The following is a 19,053-nucleotide window of genomic DNA, read 5'->3' as shown; positions in this document are numbered from 1 at the left end:
TGCACAACCCTCCGTGGGGCTTGATCCCAGGACCCTGAGATCACGACCTGAACCGAAACCAAGAGTTGACTGCTCCACTGACCCAGCCACCCAGGTGCCCCACTCTTACCCTTTTAATTTTTTTTATTACTTTTTAAAAGATTTATCTATTTATTTGAGAGAGAATTAGCAGGAGGGGGTGAGGGAGAGGGAGAGAGACTCTTGCATAGACCCCATGTCCAGTTCAGAACCTGACACAGGGCTTGATCTCATGACCCAGGATCACAACCCAAGCTGAAACCAGGGGTCTGAGGCTGAAACCAGAAGTCTGATGCGTAACTGACTACACCACCCAAGGGCCCCTCTTTCCCTTTTTAAAGCATTATTTTGTGTGTGTTTTATTTTGGGTATTTTCCATTGCTATGTCGTCCACTTCTTTTTTTCTGTACTATCCTACCTCTCTCCATCACCATGCACTGCCTTTTTCATCTTAGATACTGTGATTTTCATCTTTAGAAGTTTGGGTCTTTTTTGTGCCTTACATATACCTACTTAATTTTGGGGACATATGGAATGCAATTATAACAACTATCTGTGCCCTTGTCTTTTCATTCTAACATCTCTGGTGGTTCTGGGTCTGTTTATAATATAGTGTATTTTCTTGCTCTATTTCTGCCTAGTAATGTCTGATGGGATGCTGGTCACTATTATTTTCCTTTCCTGGGCGCTGGGTACTTTTGTATCCCCTAATCTTATTAGTGAGCCTTTCCCCTGGAACATAGCTAAGCTACTTGGGAACAGTGTGATTTGAGGGGAGTCCCGCTGTTGAGGTTGGCTAGGGGGGACTAGGGCGGTGTTTGGTCTAAGGGGAGCTGCTGAGGCAAGGTTCGGAGTATTCTCCCCCCGCCACCCCCGCTGCCAGATTTGTTCATGTTTTTTAGAGGAAGGGATGGAGAGAGAGAGAGAGAGAGAGCAGGAGCATGGGGGTTGGGGGGTGCAGAAGGAGACAGAGAGAGAGCCTTATGCAGACTCCATGCTGAAATTGGAGCCCGGTACAGGGCTCGATCTCAGGGCCCTGAGATCATGACCAGAGTTGAAACCCAGAGTTGGTCACCTAACCAGCTGTGCCACCCAGGCACCCCCTCTGAGTCTTCTCTTCAATGCTCTGTAGAATCTGAGGTTTTTCTGTTTGGTTCATGAGAACAGGCTGTATTCTTGGCCTTGTTTAAGTACCTGGTACTGGTAGCTCTGATCATTGGTTCTGGCGTCAGGCTAGATCACTGTTCTCCTGTGCGCGGGCTGATCACCGCCCTGTTAAATACTTAAGGGGGACCATCGGCAGATTTTTCAGTCTCGCCTCAGTGCAGTTCTTCCCTCCCTGTTGTTCTGACCTGTAACCTCTGACCTTCTTGGTCTCCCTGTACTCTCAGCAGCATCTCTTCGACTTGGGGATCCACCAGGCTTCCCCTGACTTCCCCCTTCCTGTGCCACGGTCTGGAAACTCTCTTAGGTCAGTAAGCTGGGGATCTTTTTGTTCGTTTCTCTCAGCGATCATTGATTTTTGATTCCTGGTGTTAAATATCACAAAAGCTATTTTTTTGCATATCTTATCTGGTTTTTGGTTGTTGCGTATGGAAGGGTAAATCCAGTTCCTGTTACTCCCATCTTGGCTGGTAGCTCAAGTGTCTCTGTCTAAATTCTTATAGGTGTCCCCTCTCAGAGACCATCTGAACTTGGTGCTTTTCTTTCCTCTTGACATTGGAGTTCTGTTAGTGGTGCTGCAAGTTCAAGTTGTAGACTCTGCCAGGAAAAACTGCACAGCATCCCCAAGAAATACCATCACAGTGCTGTCAGGTGGCTTCTCGTCCTTCCATGGATTCCTAAACGGGTTTTCAGGGAATGTTAATAGGATGACCGGATTTCTGCCTCCTCAGGGGGTGGTCTGAAGAAGAGCAGAATAACATGGCCATTTCCAAGCAGATATGTTCATTGTTCCCCATACTGTCTTCTGCGAAGGTGCACGGATGAGGTGATGGGTTGGCATCACAGCCTGACAGGTGCTGAAGACACAGGGTGGACAAGGGGATAGCTCCGCCCACAGGAAGCTCACAACTACATAAATACAAAACTATAATATAACTTGATAGGCTGTGACTTTCCAATTCAAAGACTTTTAGGAGCCAGAGACATTCTCCGTCACTCTGTACTATTTCAAGCAAAAGCGGAACAATACCATCCTGGTGCTTTTTTGTGCTTTGGTTCCTCGGCGAACAGAGTTCTCTTATTGTATCATCTCTCGACAAACCATCAAAGAGCAAAACAGTATTTTAAACGTTTCTTTTCACTGAGACTGATTTTATCTCCAAGTGACACTTTTTATTAATTTATCTCATTTGTAGCCACCTACATAGAATGTGCTGTTTGTTTATATAATTTTTCAGACCGTTGATGGGTTTTATTCTGTTTAACAGGTGGAAAGCAATTCTAAGCCCTGATTTTTAAAATACGTGTTTCCCTTGAAAGCTATTTTAGTGGAAAAATAGGATTGTCTGCTTTTATTAAATTTGTTTTGTTTTGTAAAAAAAAAAACAAACTTAAAAAAGTTTGGTCTTCATGACTATTTTTACCTATGCTTTCAGAAGCAGAATTACTTCTGTAAAAATATATTACTGAAGCTTCACTATTCTCCAAGGTATCATGAAATGAAATACTTTCTATGTATATTTGAAAAAGAACATTACTATACCTGGCTTTTAACTTTCTTGTTTTGTATTTTGATACCAAAACAAACAAAATATCACTCTCCAAATTTGAGTTTTCAAAACACACGAAATTCACAATGCAAATCTCTTTGTAGTCTTCTCTTAAGTAGCATTGGGAAGAAAAACTGGACCGACTTAGCTCTGAACCTTTTTTAAATCGAAGTATAGTCACCGTACTGTGTTAGGGTAGTTTCAGGTGTATAGCACAGTGATTCAGCAGTACTGTGTTCCTTACTCAGTGCTCATTATGTAAGTGTGCTCTCCATCCCCTGGATCTATTTCACTCATTCTCCCCGCCTGCCCTTTTCCTCAGGCAACCACCAGCTGTTTCTTCTCTATTTAAGAGTCTGTTTTTGTTTGTCTCTTCTTTCTTTCTTCGTTCCATTTGTTTTGTTTCTTAAATTCCGCATATGAATGAAATCATATAACATTAGCCTATTTCTTTGTGAAGTATTTCACTAAGTATTATACCTTCCAGGTCCACCCATGTTGTTGCAAATGACAAGATCTCATCCTTTTAATAACCAAGTAATATTCCAGTGTGTGTGTGTCTGTGCATGTGCACATATCACATGGTCTTTAACCACTCGTCTGTGGGTGGACATTTAGGTTGCTGCCATATCTTGGCAATTGTAAATAATGGTGCAGTAGATGCTGGGGTGCGCATGTCTTTTTGAATTAGTGTTTTGTTTTCTTTCGGCAGATACCTAACAGTGGAATTATTGGGTCCTATGTAATTCTATTTTTAATTGTTTGAAGAACCTCCATACTGTTTCCAGAGTGGCTGTACCAGTTTGCATTCCCACCAACAGTGCAGGAGGATTCCTTTTTCTCCACATCCTCTTCAGCACTTTCTTCCTGTCATTTTGACTCAAGCCATTTTGACCGGTGTAAGGTGACATCTAATTATGGTTTTGATTTGCATTTTCCTGATGATTAGTGATGTTGAGCATCTTTTCATGTGTCTATTTGCCATCTGTATGTCTTCCTTGGAAAGATGTCTAGAATAAAGTCCTCTGCCCATTTTTAAAATTTGGATTCCTTGTGTTTTGGCTATCTTTTGAGTTGTATAAGTTCTGTATACATTTTGGATATTAACCCCTTATCAGATATGTCATTTGAGAATATCTACTCCCATTCTGTAGGTACCCTTTTCATTTTATTGGTAGTTTCCTTTGCTGTGTAAAAGCTTTTTATTTTGATCTAGTCCCCATTGTTTATTTCTGCTTTTGTTCCCCTTGCCTGAGGAGATATATCTACATATATGTTTCTGTGGCTGATGTCAAAGAGATTACTGCCTATGCTTTCTACTAGGAGTTTTATGGTTTCACATCTCACACTTAGGTCTTTTATCCATTCTGAGTTTTTGTGTATGGTGTAGAAAGGTGGTACAGTTTCATTGTTTTGCATAGCTGTCCAGTTTTCCCAGCACCATCGTTTTGAGTAACTCAGTGTTTTGATAACTGTTTTGATACTGTTACTATAGCTTTGTAGTGTATCTTGATACCTGAATGGTGTTTCCTCCAGTTTTGTTCTTCTTTATCAAGATTGCTTTCATTATTTGGGTTTTTCTGGTACCATAAAAATATTAGGATTACTTCATCTTTTTCTGTGAAAAATGCTGTTGGTGTTTTGATAGGGATTGCTTTGAATCTGTAGGTTGGTTTGGGTGGTATGGACATTTTGACAATATTGATTCTTCCAATCCGTGAGCATGGCGTGTCTTTTCATATGTGTCATCTATGATTTCCTTCATCAATCTTTTATAGTTTTCAGAGTATAGTTCTTTCAGCTCTTTGGTTAAGTTTATTCCTAGGTATTTTATTCTTTTTAGTGTAATTGTAAATGGGATTGTTTTCTTATTTCTCTTTCTGCTACTTCATTATTAGTGTATAGAAAAAAAACAGATTTCTGAATGTTAATTTTTTATCCTATGACTTTACCAAATTCATTTACCAGTTCTAGTAGTTTTTTTGGTGAAGGCTTTTGGCTTTTCTCTATAGTATCATGTCATCTGCAAGTAGTGAAGGTTGTACTTCTTCCTATGTAAATTCCTTTCATTTCTGTTTCTTATCTAGTTGCTGGGGCTGGGACTTCCAGGACTGTGTTGAATAAGAGGGGTGAGAGTGGACATCCTTGTCTTGTTCCTCACTACAGGGGAAAAGCTGTCAGTTTTTCACCATTGAGTATGATGTTAGCTCTGCGTTTTTCACATATGGTCTTTATTATGTTGAGGGTTTTTATCATAAGTGAATGCGAAATGCTTTTGTTGCATCTTTTGGAATGATCATATGGTTTTTATCCTTTCTCTAGTTAAGGTGGTATATCACATTGATTTGTGAATATTAAACCACCTTTGCCTTCCAGGAATAAATCCCACTTGATTGTGGCAGATGATTTTTTTTAATGTATTGTTGGAGTCATTTGGGGAATATTTTGTTGAGGAATATCACATCTGTGTTTATCAGAAATACTAGCCTGTAGTTCTCTTTTTTTGTGGTGTCTTACTTGGTTTTGGTATCATGGTAATGGTGGTCTTATAGAATAAATTTGGAAGCTTTCCTTCCTCTTCTTTTTTCTGGAATAGTTTGAGGAGAATGAATATTAACTCTTTTTAAATGTTTGCTAGTTCTTGTTCTCTTTTTGGTAGAAATCTGTATGTATTGTCACTGACTTCTCTTAAAGAATCCTCATGGGGCACCTGGGTGGCTCAGTTGGTTATTATCAAACTCTTGGTTTCTCATTCTTGGTTTAAGCTCAGGTCATGATCTCATGGGCCATAGGCTCTGAATTCAGCAGGCAGTCTGCTTGAAGATTCTCTCTTTGCCTCTCCCCTCTCTCTAAAATAAATAAATCTTTAAAATAAAATAAAAAAAAAAAGAAAACTCATTATTAAACTGATTAAGGAGTCTCTGGTAAAGAATTGCTTTGGGGAAATCAAAGTTATGCAATCATTATAGAACCAAAAATTTAACCTAGGATTTATTTGGCCACTTTTAAGTTCCTTCCCAAACTGACAAAGATTAAGGTTTTTTTTTCGGAATAGTCAATGCAAATTCTAGAGAAACAGCTCAGATTTTGGCAACAACATGAAAATGGGGGTTGGCTTTTCTTTCTGCTTGATAATTTATCTTTTGAAGAATTAACGTGTAAGTGTAAATTTGAGGTTACTCATAACATGCAATACGGCCTTCATCCCAGAATGACGTAGCAATGAACAGATTTAAAAAAAAAAAAAAATTTATTTATTTATTTGACAGAGAGAGATACAGCAAGAGAGGGAACAAAAGCAGGGAGAGTGGGAGAGGGAGAATCAGTCTTCCCGTTGAGTAGGGAGCTTGATGCGGGGCTTGATCCCAGGACCCTGGGATCATGACCTGAGCCGAAGGGAGATGCTTAACCGACTAAGCCACCCAGGTGCCCCAGCAATGAATAGTTTTAAGTTCATAGGGAGTATGTGGCCCACACTACCTAGGGTAGGAAAAAAAAACCCTTCATTAAAACAACAGAACTTTTTTGTGCAGGTAGGCATACTGTGTTATAAGCAGTGTTCTTCTGAAACTAATTTTTATATGGTTTGTATAAATTAGCTGGTCAGTATGGGCTGGTTACTGAGAAGCCCCTGAAGGTCTGTCCTAAGCTGGCTCTTACACTAGTTAGAAGCTGAGCAGACCTATTGCTAACTGTATTGTTTACCCCACATGGTAAAGTGACATAGGGAAAAAGAACTGTCAAGCCCACTCTGGGGAGACGCCTATGATTGTGATAGTGTATAGATTAGCAGAATGCCATGGGGTGCAAAGTGGATGTCCACATTTGGGTGAATATTGGACACTCTTCCTTTTCAAGAGGAGCCCAGATGGAAGGCTCCTACAAGTTAGTCATGTGTGGAAATATTAACACATGAGTAAAACCACGCCTCCTGATGTAGAGGAGTTTATATAGAGGAATGGTAGACATGAACCTCGAGTAAACTTCTTTTTGAGCAAAGATATCCAGAGGAGTATTAAGGCAAAGCAAATTATTCCTCAGGCTGCACTGAATTCTGTCACCGTAGGAATTTCTCGGTGGTGTAGCACAGAGAGGGCCACTGCCTGCCCAGAGGAGTTTGTTTCAGCCTCACTGGCCCGTGTGGATTCCCTTCCACATCATTTGAATCTGAGTCGAAACAGGAAGACAACTTCATAGACTTGAAGATAAGGTTAACAGTGGTAGAACTGGTTACTGCGGGATCCCTTGGATTGTGTCTATGGTAAAAACACCCGGAGTCTCTTAAGTACGAGAAATGTAAGTATGTGAGCTGCCTTCTTCTGAGGATGAAATTCTTTTTATTTTCTATGATTTTCTTTTTTTTTCCTTTCTTTTGTTCTTTTCTTCCTTCTTTCTGAGAGAGAGAGAGAGAATGCGGGCAGGGGGAGGGGCAAAGAATCTCAAGCAGGCTCCGTGCTGAGCCTGGAGCCCGATGTGGGCTACATCTCACAATCCCAAAATCACAACTTAAGCTGAAACCAAGAGTCGGGTGCTTACCCAACTGAGCCACCCAAGTGCCCCAAGGATAAAATTCTTGGTGAATTATTGAGGGAGAGTACGAGAGCCCCAGGCATATTTGTCATGGAATGCCGTGTTTGAATATCGAGCCATGTTCGCTGTGCCCGTGTCAGGTATTTGGTGAAGCTTAATTGTCATTTCTGTTGAATTTTATATTTGTTTATCTTTGGGGAGGATTTGGTGATTTGTCTCATGGACAGTGAAAGAGGAAGCATCCTCATGAAGGCTTTTCTCCAAAATTTGTATTTGAAAAATTCCTCATGTCTCAGTGTCTTAATTTTATGGTTCAGAACATGGAATTATAGAAGTTTTGAATTAAAAGGAACTTAAGAGGTGATCCGATTGGATTCTTACTTTACCAGATGAAGAGACTGAGTCCCCCGTGTTTAACTGACTTGTCCAAGGCTGCACATGTAGCTGGAGAGTAAGGCAAGAGGGAACCTGACCTGTGATTTCTAGACACATGACCCTTACTCCCGGGCATGTAATTTGCAGTTCCCACTCCGTTCTTGCCCAGGTCAGCTTCTCCGAAGACTTTGTCTGCCCTGGAGGGAGGTATAAGTCGCTGAATGAGAAGAAGCGTGGGTGGAGGGCCACGGTGGCTATAGCTGCAGCTCTGCTGTACTAGCCAGCACCGCCATTGCTTGTCTTGACTCCCACTCTCAGCCCAAGGGTGTGGCCTTCCTGTAGCTGATGACGGGGGCCTTTGGGAGCCTGCAAGGAAGGCTCACTCCTTGAGCCCTTGGGCCCTGAGTCTCTCCTTCTTCCTCCTTGCTCCAAGATGGCAAACTGACCTCCTCACAGTACGTCTGGGCCCCTCTGCTTTCCGCTGAGCATCTCCCTTGTGTGCACCTGCCGCCTTGGGCAGAATTAATTTTAGTGAAACAAACCAAGTTGGAGACCAGGAGACCTATAATCAGTGGTTTGGTAGCAAGTCAGAACTCGGTCAGAGGCTTCTGTTCATTTTCTGATGAGAATGTGAGGCTGTTGATGAAACCTGTATTTTTAAATGCAGGTTAATGACTTTGCTGGAAGCAAGCAAGAAATCAAGGTTTTCTTAACCATACAGAGATTTCAGCTGCAGAGAGAAATTAAAATAAAAATAAATTCTTCTTGGGGTACCTGGGTGGCTCAGTCAGTTAAGCATTTGCCTTTGGCTTCAGTCATGATCCCCAAGTCCTGGGATCGAGCCTCGAGTCAGGCTCCCTGCTCAGTGGAGAGTCTGCTTCTCTCTTTCCCTCTGTTCCTCCCCCTGCTCATGCTTTCTTTCTCTCTTGCTCACTCTTTCAAATAAATAAAATCTAAAAAAAAAAAAAAAATTCTTATTCTTAGGACACATAGTGTTCATTTTTTCCCTAATAAAATCTGACCTCAAACTTAAAAATAAATGTGTTAGATACCAATCTTGTTTTCCCTTCAGCTAACTTGGGACCTTAAATGTGTTCCAAGTTGCAAAAGGACCACCCGTGAGTAGGCTGGTACAGCTAGCTGAATGGTAAAGAATCCATTGATAAAGAACCTTCTATTCAGGTCATTTCCAGGACTATTAACAGTATTTTTTATCAGGCCCAGAATAATTTTATCTTTGTAAGATGGTACAGTACCAGCTTAATAGGTAGTAATTTTCTTTATTAGACTTGTATTTAAGGGTGGATGAGTCATTTTCCTGATTCATTCATCAGATCTTTATCAAGTATATTCTTTGTGTCATACATTGTGCTAGGTCCTAGGAGAGGAATAAAAAAATGGTCCTTGTCTAGGAAGAGAAAAGACACAATTACACCAGGATACTGAATACAATTTTATGGTATATGCAGTGTTATAGCTGGTCAGGGCCTAGATGCAGATATGCTTGCAGCCAGAGAAGGTTACATGGAAATCAGTGCATCAGAGGCAAGAGAAGGAACCATGCATACAAGGCCAAGGAGAAAGGACCTTTTTGAAGAGGGACATCGTGTACGAAACAGTGGGGTCCTGAGGGATCAGAGGGCTGGCCTCTGAGTACCAAGTCCAGTATGATTTTCTCTCTTAGCTTGCTTGAGGGGAGGGGGACATAATGCCAGTATTTGCTTTGCTGCTTGGACTGAGCTGTGCTAAGTAATCTGAACTTCCTCTTCTACCCAACAGGAACTATTGGAGGCTTTTAAGAAAGAGAGTGAGGGGTGCCTGGGTGGCTCAGTGGGTTAAAGCCTCTGCCTTCAGCTCAGGTCATGATCCCAGGGTCATGGCATCGAGCCCAGCCAGCTCAGGTCATGACCCCAGGGTCATGGGATCGAGCCCTGCATCGGGCTCTCTGCTCAGTGGGGAGCCTGCTTCCTCCTCTCTCTCTCTGCCTGCCTCTCTGCCTTACTTGTGATCTCTCTCTGTCAAATAAATAAATAAAATCTTTAAAAAAAAATAAGAAAGGGAGTGAAATCAGATTCTTGTTGTTGGGAAATATTTTAGTAGCTGAGCAGTAAATAGTGGAGGTTGTGGCCACTGGGAATGAGGACACTGATTGGTTAGCATTTATAAAAGAAGGTGTCAGGTCGGTGGTAAGCAGCGGGCAGTGACTGTAAGGAAAGAATCAGTTTGCAGGATATTTTAGAGGTACATCTAGAACTCGGTAGATCAAGGAATTTAGAAGGTGAACTCTGGGGACTGGGCGAATGTTGATAGCATTACATATGGGAAGGCATCATCTCTGATTGTTGAAATTGCAACTGGGGGTGTTTTCTGGGACACCATAGCTAACCCGTGGCTTTCTCTAGTGCAACTCCTGTGCTTTTGTATTATAGTTATCTGTGACTTCCCTGGACTATAACTTGCTGGTGGTCAGGAACTTGTTCTACTTTGTTACTGTTGTCATTGTTCCAGCACCTGGCCCAGTGCTGGGTACTTAGTAGGCGCTTGGTAAGAACTTGTCCTGGGGAGTTGTGGGGGGTGGGGGGAGAAGATGAGGGCACCAGGCATTCACATAAGGATTTCCTCTGTTGAATTCTTCCTGGGTCCAACGAGGTGTTTGTTTCTGTTGGACTCCCAGAGTCAGTTGTCATTCTCATGATATGAGCAATTTTTGCTGGATTTCCATTTTCCAGAAACTACCCAGGCTTCGATTTGACTGTTTCCTTGGCGACAACCCACTCAAGTTCTTAATGTTTTGAGGTCACACAATAAAGTGGAGATAGATATATACGTTTTTCTTTAACTTTGGCTCTTTGAACTTTGGCTCTTTGGTTCTGTGATTTTAAAAAACACAGTAGGGGTGCCTAGGTGGCTCTGTGGGTTGATGCCTCTGCCTTCGGCTCAGGTCATGATCTCAGGGTCCTGGGATCGAGCCCCGCATCGGGCTCTCTGCTCAGTGGGGAGCCTGCTTCCTCCTCTCTCTCTTTGCCTGCCTCTCTGCCTGCTTGTGATCTCTGTCAAATAAATTAAAAAAAACACAATAATTTCTTTCTAGATTTATTTGTGATTTTCATTCATTCATTCATTCATGATACTCTGTGGTTCTGGTCTTCAGTTAAATACACTTACAGTTGCCACAGGATTTGTCTGTGGCATCTTCACAGCCGGACGTCTGGTGGGCTTATGTAAATGGCTTTTGGAAGAATGATTAGTTTGCCAGAGCATTAGCAGTCTTTCCTATTGTTACCATCTGCTTTTTGTCTAAAGAGACAAGTGTTGGGATTTTATTTATTTAATGGACTTTGTTTGAATCAGCTTATTTTCCCACTGTCCAAATTACTAAGGGAAAGCATGAGCATTTATTTCAGGGGCTATATCCCTGTCTTGCTTGGTGGAGTCAGAGGCAGGGAGATAGATCACTTTCATAGCCATCAAGCGCTGATATTTCCCATCTTTTCTGTGATTAAATTTTAAAAAGAATCTCTTTGTGATCTTATTTTGTTCTGGCACGAGACCATATATCTAAAGAACAATTGTCAGTGGGATATGTTGGCTGTATTTTTTAGTTTGTTTTCTAAAGAAGGGAAAGATAGAAGAATTTACATTTCAAACTTTTTTTCCTTGATGGGAGGCTGTTATGTGCCAGGCTCTTGGGATACTTCCTCTAATTTACCATTCACACCACCCCTCCTTGAATCCTATCTTTATAGTTGAGAACAGTGTTTCTTAAGCTTAAGAAGTCTACAGAACTCCATTCGACCTCAGTTGTTGCAAATCCAGGTCTTCTGCAGAGGGTGGAGGCTTGCATGGATGTCGGAGAGAAGCTTCTGCCCCCGTAGCTCCTCTTGGACTAGAGGGCTTGCACCTGCAGATAGAATTCATGAAACTGGAAGCCGATAGACTTGACCCCAGTTGGAGGGAGAGACTCCTGTGCTGTGAAAACCATCCAGATGGGGGCATTTCAATTCTTCCTTGGTAGCCATGGAAATAATAAGTGAATTACAGTACCTCGGTGTAGTAGGAGTTCTCATTTTGAGAAATTAATAGTCTTTTGTCTTCTCTCTGTTGATGTGATGTAGGGACTTGTAACCCCTGATGAGCTGACTTGCATGGTACAGTCAGCAGACACGAGAGCAATCAGTCTTACTCCTCTTGCTGTTTAAAAATTGCGAGAAATGTGAAATGGAGGAGTTCAGAAAACCATTTAGGGAATATCTGTGTTACACCAAAGCATAGGCAATTTCACCTTCAGTAAATTTAATCCCTGGCTTTGGCTTTAGAGGGTGGCAATCTTCAATGAGATATTTTGTTGCCTGCTAATAACCTCAGGGATGTTTTCTGCTGCCCTTGTGGTCTTTTGAGAAGGATTCTCCCATTGCAAAGGATGCCTTGGTATAATAAATGGCAAGAAGTATCAGGAGTATTTGAGTGCTTACAGCCATCTGAGATTTATTAATTTTCCAGGTTTGGGTTAACACAGTTCTGTGAACAGGCACAAGGCCTTGCAAGTAGGATTAGGATGGTTTCCAGGGCCTCTGAACTCATGTCAAGCAAAACTGGCCTGCTAGGCAGCTAAGTCCACTGAATAGGGAAAAGACTTCAAAAGTGCTTTATCTTACTGCATAATGTTTGTAAATTTTATTCAATTAATTTACAGCTGCAGGGCTCATGAGGGTGAAATTAAAGTTTTGCAAAGTTTCGATAAGGAGGCCGCCAAACAGGTTTGATTAGCAGTGGAGGTTTTGGAAATGAGTTGGCAGTGATGCAGAAATAGAAGGTTTGGATTTCAGGAGGCGCGTCGGCGTTGTTGTGCCCATTTGATTAACTGTGCAAAGCCCGTGGTTTCCACCTGTCACTTTCGGCATTTCTTCTCTCTTGTGTCTTCTCCGTGCTGACCTCTGACATGAATAAGCATCTCTTACAGTTAAGTCTCATCAGCCAGGCGTTCTTGGAAAGCCTGTCTTATGAGTACAAGTGAGTGGGAATCCTTTTCTTTCTACACCCTGGCAACATGCACTTTTATCTTTCTCTTTGAGTTGTGGGCTTTTGAAGGTCTTTCTCCCTCTGAAGGTCAAGGCACCAGATGTCCCTTTACTTGGACTTCAGGTCTGTCAGTCATTGCTGAAGGGTCACAGATAGAGGACACAACACAGGTTTTCACGTAATATTAACAGACAGGGCTTTTAACACTTACACTTGTGAAATTTTATTTTATTTTATTTTATTTTTTTTGGTGAAAGGAATTCTAATTGCTCTAAAACCCCAGCAGGAAATTTCACACTCTGGAACAGGATTTCGTAGGTTATTTAAAAAGTCAGATTGGAGGCTGTCTCTTGAGAGGGAAAGAGGACACAAAGACTGGGGAGGGACATGAAAGCGGCTTCAAGTCTACATGGAATGTTTTATGTCATGGGGAAAAAGGCCTCAAGGATGTCAGGAAGGTAAATACAGAGAAATGTGCTGTGGTACATGGGAGTTTGTTGAATTATTCTCCTTTGCTAGTGTTTTCTGGACTGTCTCCGGTGAAATGCCTTTTGTTTTTCTTACCATTTCCAATCTATCACAGACCAGTATGTGGTCTAAGCCATGACTGGCCTGGAGTTCTGGCCCTACACACCATTTAGCACATATATTTACCAAGACCAACACCAGCTGATTCTTTCTTCAGGGAGACAAGCCCATGATGGTATGTTTGGATGTCTCAGCCTTGTCAAGTTGTCATCAAAGTTTCTAAATGCTTATTCTTTTTTTTTTTTTTTAATTTTTTTAAAAAAGATTTTATTTATTTATTTGACAGAGAGAAATCACAAGTAGGCAGAGAGGCAGGCAGAGAGAGAGGAGGAAGCAGGCTCCCTGCTGAGCAGAAAGCCCGATGTGGGGCTTGAACCCAGGACCTGGGATCATGACCTGAGCCGAAGGCAGCGGCTTAACCCACTGAGCCACCCAGGCGCCCCTCTAAATGCTTATTCTTTATTTTAATTCTTATCTCACAGTGGATCCATAAAAGAATTCCAGGCCAGTGGGATATCTGAGTAGCCCTGCTATAGTCTTTGCCAGAAGTAATTCATAAAAATGATTCCATCATTTTGGAAATATTTATATTTTAAAAACATTTCACATTAGCTCATTTGTCTCTTCTGTGTATTTGTCCCCAAAGTGGGTCAGTCTTTAATTCCACAAATAAGTCTTGGTCTTGGAGCTGTGGTAGGTGCTCCTAAAAATGCAGAGACGAATAAAGTGTTGTTCCTGCCTTTGAGAGCTTGTTAGTAATGAAGGCAACAAAATTCAACAAACTTTTTTTTTTTTTGAGCACTTGATTTGCCTTAGGCTTTATCTTAAGCAGTGAATATTCAAAGATGTGTAATTCACAGACTTTTCTTTCTTTCAAGGAATTTCCATTTTATAATGGAGATCGAGCCAGTATCTTGTATGTTATACCAGGAGTATACACTAAACGTTTGGAAACCCTGAAAGTAGCCATGATTTATAATCGGGCAGTTTTAAAGTCTTTATAGAGGAGAGAGAAGCTTATTTGGACTGGTCTTCTTGAAGGACAAGTAGGGATTTTTCAAATTGGCAAAGGAATAAAAAGCCAAAGGACTGTTGTGAGCAAGACTGAAGAGATGTGGTAGACTTGGCTTGATAAGAAGTGACCCGTAATCAACAGATCGGTGTGATTCTAGAATGCGCGAAGGGAGGTGAGGTTAGAGAGGCAGGAGGGGACAAGGTGTTATGGGGCCTTGAATTTCAGAGTAAGATGTTTAAACTTCGTCTTGTTCACCTGAGGAGGTTTCAAGGCATGATCAGAGTTGCGGTTAGTGCTCAAGATAGTATGAAGACTGGATTATGAAGGGGGGAGGCTAGAGGAGGGGAAACGAGTTAGGAGACTGTTAAATAATCTGAGGGAGAGATGATGAAGACTTGGCTCTGTGAATTTAGAGGAGGTGATCCAGCTAAGGACCATTTCTGAAAGTGAAGGAGTGGGATGTGGGAAGAGAGGGGCTGGGGTAGGTTCAGGAGCTCATTAACAGGAATAAACTGAATCATAGAGGGACGTGTTTTCCTGCGGATAAAGAGACAAATAGTCTTTCCACAAAGAGTAATATAAGTTATTACTTTCAATAGCTCTGATATCCTCAAAATAATTGAAGTTATTTTAGGAAACTGGTGACAATGAAAAAAATATAAATTTGCCTTGGGGAAGGTAACAGGGTTTTCTTTATATTAGCACCTCAGATCTTTGACGTAGGGTTTCTGGTATAGATCTTTGGCTCTGCCTTTTGAACTCCACATATTCATGCATTCTTCAGTGTTGATTGAAGTCTTGCCCTGTTAGACACATGGATTCTGAGCGAGGGGCTCACAGGCTAAATATGGAGGGAAGACACATCAACAGAGCGAATGGCCTGGGTAGGCACGCTCAAGGGGTAAGCCTGCTGACACAACCATGGGGCCATCAGAGACACTGGAGGAGGAGAGTGTTCCTAGTCTTAGGAGATGAGTACATGTTAAGGGAAAGGAAGTAAGAGGGAGCTTTCATGACCCAGAAATGTGGAGGGTAGAAGGAGAGGTGGGTTGGGGCCAGATCCTCAAGGGCCCAGAGTTGCACGTGAGAATTTATGTAGGAGGAGGAAGAACCCGAGAAGGGTTTCGTTGGAGGCAGTAAGAAGGGAACAACCTTAGGTTTAGGTAGCTTGCGCTGGCCGCGACGTGGAGAGTAGGGTGTAAGTTCTGACGTGGAAGTGTAGAATCAGGGACCCCAGCTGTGAGATACTCCAAAAATTCAAGTGAGAAATGACTGGGATCTGAACCATGTCAGCAATATTGGGCATAGACCAGGAAGTTAGTATAAGGAACACGGAAAATTGACAGGACATTGAGATTGACTCAGGTCAGAAGAGGAGAGAAGGGCGCCTGGGTGGCTCAGTGGGTTAAAGCCTCTCCTTCGGCTCAGGCTGTGATCCCAGGGTCCTGGGATCGAGCTCGCATTGAGCTCTCTGCTCAGTGGGGAGCCTGCTTCCCCCTCTCTCTGTCTGCCTACCTCTCTGCCTACTTGTGATCTCTGTCTGTCAAAAAAATAAATTAAATCTTAAAAAAAGAAGAAGAAGAAGAAGAGGAGGAGAGAGAGAGGTGTGAGATGATCCAGGGTCAGGTTTGAACTACTTGAGTGATGGGGCCACCACACTGGACAGAAAGATGAGGACTTCAGCTGTAGACATGGAACCAGGCCCCTTAGATGTCTAGAATATTCATAAATATTTGTTAATATTCGTGTGCCAAGTATTACAGGGAAGTTGAGTCCAGAGAGGACTGTTCGCTGTCATCAGCAGGTGGGAGCAGATCCTGGAAACGGACAGAGGAGTTGCCTCTCCCCCCTCAACCGAGCAGAGCAATTTCAAACAACTTTACTGGGTCTCTTTCTGTGGTTAAAATTTCCTAACTACCATTAAAGATAGGAAAGAGGGTAGTGTCAGGGAATTGACCTCAAGAGGCAAAAGAAGCCAATTTAAGTTTAACTGGCTGGTATTTATCTTTGGTTTATCTGCTGGAGGAGTGCAGTGGTACTAAAGGAGAAAATGGAGGGGGGAGCCCCTCCTTTCCTGAAACTGTTTAGTTGGAGAAATTTAAAAATATGTGAACATGAAATAATTTGTCAACAGGAACAACACATTAACATAAGCTGTGCATAAAAATGCCATTTATGCATATAATTAAATAATTTTTATGAAATTTATGTAAGCCATAAATATTTTTAAATATTTATTTATTTATTTTTGAGAGAGAGAGAGAGTGCACAAGTAGGGGGAGCAGAGAGAGAGAGAGAGGGAGAAGCAGACTCCCCACTGAGCAGGGAACCTGACACAGGGCTCCATCCCAGGACCCTGAGATTGAGCTGAAGGCAGACACTTAACTGACTGAGCCACCCAGGCATCCCTAAGCCATATTTTAAAAAAGTGTGATACAGGGACGCCTGGGTGGCTCAGTTGGTTAAGCAGCTGCCTTCGGCTCAGGTCATGATCCCAGCGTCCTGGGATCGAGTCCCGCATCGGGCTCCTTGCTCGGCGGGGAGCCTGCTTCTCCCTCTGCCTCTGCCTGCCACTCTGTCTGCCTGTGCTCGCTCTCTCTCCCTCTCTCTCCGACAAATAAATAAATAAAATCTTTAAAAAAAAAAAAAAGTGTGATACAGTTCTTTCTAAACTAAGCTTTTAAGGACTGTGATGACATAAAGTAAAGTAAAAATACTGCAAGTAGCATTTTATCAAGGAAATCCGCTGCCAGTTTGAGAGAAGTGTGGGTGGGGAGCGACAGAGCTAAGGAACACCCCCTTTGTGCTAGATGCTATGCCAGGAGAGGGAGGGATAAATAGGCAAAGGCTGCTAACATTTTTAGCAGTTTCTTTTAGGGTAATACCCTGTCTTCACCAAACCATTGATATGAATGTAACGCTTAACATCTGTTTGGGTTTGCGGACTTTCGTCCTTAACTGGAAGGTACAGGGCCACACGAGCACAGCCGTTACTTTTGTTCACAAATACTATGTTTGGCTGCCTCTTATTAGAAGTATAATTCTAAGCAGAACCAACTCCTGCATCTTAAAAAATATTTGATGGAACTTCATATATTTCAAACTCCTTGATCCATAAAAGAATCAAAACATTCCTTTAACATATTCATCAAAAGTGAAGTTTTAGCCACTTACCTGGTTTCTGGAAGAGACTGAACTTCGTAATGCCTAGAATATAGATTAAATGGTCATTTTTACTCATCTTGTTTCATTTTATATTGTTTTCTACCTTCAAAGATTCTTTTCTCCCATGATAATATTTTAAGATTAGGGAAGAAAAAAGAGACTGTAGTATGCCCGGAAGTCTTTGTGAAATGTAAGCAGAGGCGGTGTTGGGGGCCTGCCTTTGGGGATTCAGACTCACCTTCTCAGAGGGCTGCTGTCGGAAAATACTCAGGAATAGAAGAAATTCAAGTCTAAGGGAAAGGTGGCAGACCTGACCTGTTCACAGCTCGGTGGGTGGGTGTCCCCTGACTTGGGAGGGTGGGGTAACCTTGAACTTTCGACCAGAACTCTGAATGTGATTACTGGTCTCATGAGCCAGCCAGGGCTGTTCAGCACCCAGTGGGGGGCAGCTGGGGAAGCAAAACCTGCATGCGGATGCGAGGGACTCTGCGGACATTTGAGTGACTCATGAAGTGGGTGATCGAACTGCTCACCGCTGGCTGGCCGGAGCTCAGCTCCCAGTTGACAGGTACCTTCTGATTCCTGGGGTACCAACCTGGCTTTTTCATGTAAATGAACTCTCTCTCAATCAACATTTCTGTATTGTCTATGGAGGGTCTGCACAAAGGTTATACTAATCTGAATATTAACCCCAGTGAAACAATTAGGAAGGGTGGTGTGTTAGGTAAATGTCACTCCAAGCCTCCCAAAGATGAATAAAATGTATTATTTTTAATTACCCACTCCAGTTTTCCTTTTCTCTTGGCATGGAGAATTGCGAGCTGCTTATCTGCGCTGGCACGTCCATAAATACTTAGCAGACATTGTGCTGCTAACGATAATTTCGTGATTTAATCAGAGAGGGCTGGCTTTAGATTTCTGATGAGGTAGTGAGAATTGGCATTTAACAAGTTAATTGGAATTGGAAAGAGCTATTAAAAGGCCATGAGAAGGTCTTTCATGAAACCCCTTGAATATGCTTCAGTCTGAAGCTCTTATTAAATTATGCTAAGGGTGTTTTTCCTTTCGCTTTAAATCACCCATTACGATCATCTAATCAACTTGCTGAATATTGCTGCCGATGAAATTATTATTAACTTCATAATCGTTGGAATTTGTATTTTTTTTCCCTCCAATTGTCAGTGAGTCAGTGTTTGATAGAAGACAATAGCTTTTCTCGTCCCCCTGGGACTGAACCAGATCGGGGTTAGATTTTCTGTACATCTTTTTGAGTTTCAAGCTGTTATTCTGGATGCTGGTGACTGGAGCGCTCCGTTTCCGTGACTGCTCCATGGCCTCTTGAAGGCGCGGCCTTGCTTCTCTTGGACGGAGGGCTTTGCTGTAGTCGGTGTTGCCCCTAAGTCAGCTTGTTGCCCTGAGGCGTAGACGTGCAGATGATGTGCTTGAGTTTTTCTGTCCCTTTCTGCCAACTTAGAGAATGCTGTTTGTTGTACAGCCGGTCATGGGACAGACTGATTGTTTGTGTCAAAATAAATGGTCATATTGAATATGATTTTGAAGAAAAAAATTGCCTATCAGGCCCGAGGATTTGACAAGAACTACTTTTTGTGGAAGTCTTAGGTGCTTGTTTTGGACCTAGATCTAAAGGCTCCATCAATGCTTTTTAAGGCGCTTTATCAATCAGTGAAT

General features: G+C 42.2%; 1 protein-coding gene and 1 long non-coding RNA gene across 4 annotated transcripts in view; one reads left to right on the top strand and one right to left on the bottom strand.

The window, feature by feature from the left end:
* SMYD3 (SET and MYND domain containing 3) overlaps positions 1-19,053 on the top strand; it is a 703,294-nt gene that overhangs the window by 377,495 nt on the left and 306,746 nt on the right. The window lies entirely within an intron of this gene.
* On the bottom strand, positions 6,085-17,760 carry LOC125085477 (uncharacterized). 2 transcript variants are annotated; one of them, XR_007122944.1, is made up of 3 exons: positions 17,603-17,760; positions 7,644-7,834; positions 6,085-6,212 (listed from the first exon to the last, which is right to left on the bottom strand). It is a non-coding gene; the product is annotated as an uncharacterized LOC125085477 (long non-coding RNA). The 2 variants fall into 2 exon arrangements; XR_007122945.1 differs by lacking the exon at positions 17,603-17,760 and adding an exon at positions 17,374-17,408.

Source organism: Lutra lutra, chromosome 15, assembly GCF_902655055.1.
Source record: "Lutra lutra chromosome 15, mLutLut1.2, whole genome shotgun sequence".
NCBI lineage: Eukaryota > Metazoa > Chordata > Mammalia > Carnivora > Mustelidae > Lutra > Lutra lutra.
This window is presented reverse-complemented; position numbering and strand designations above follow the sequence as displayed.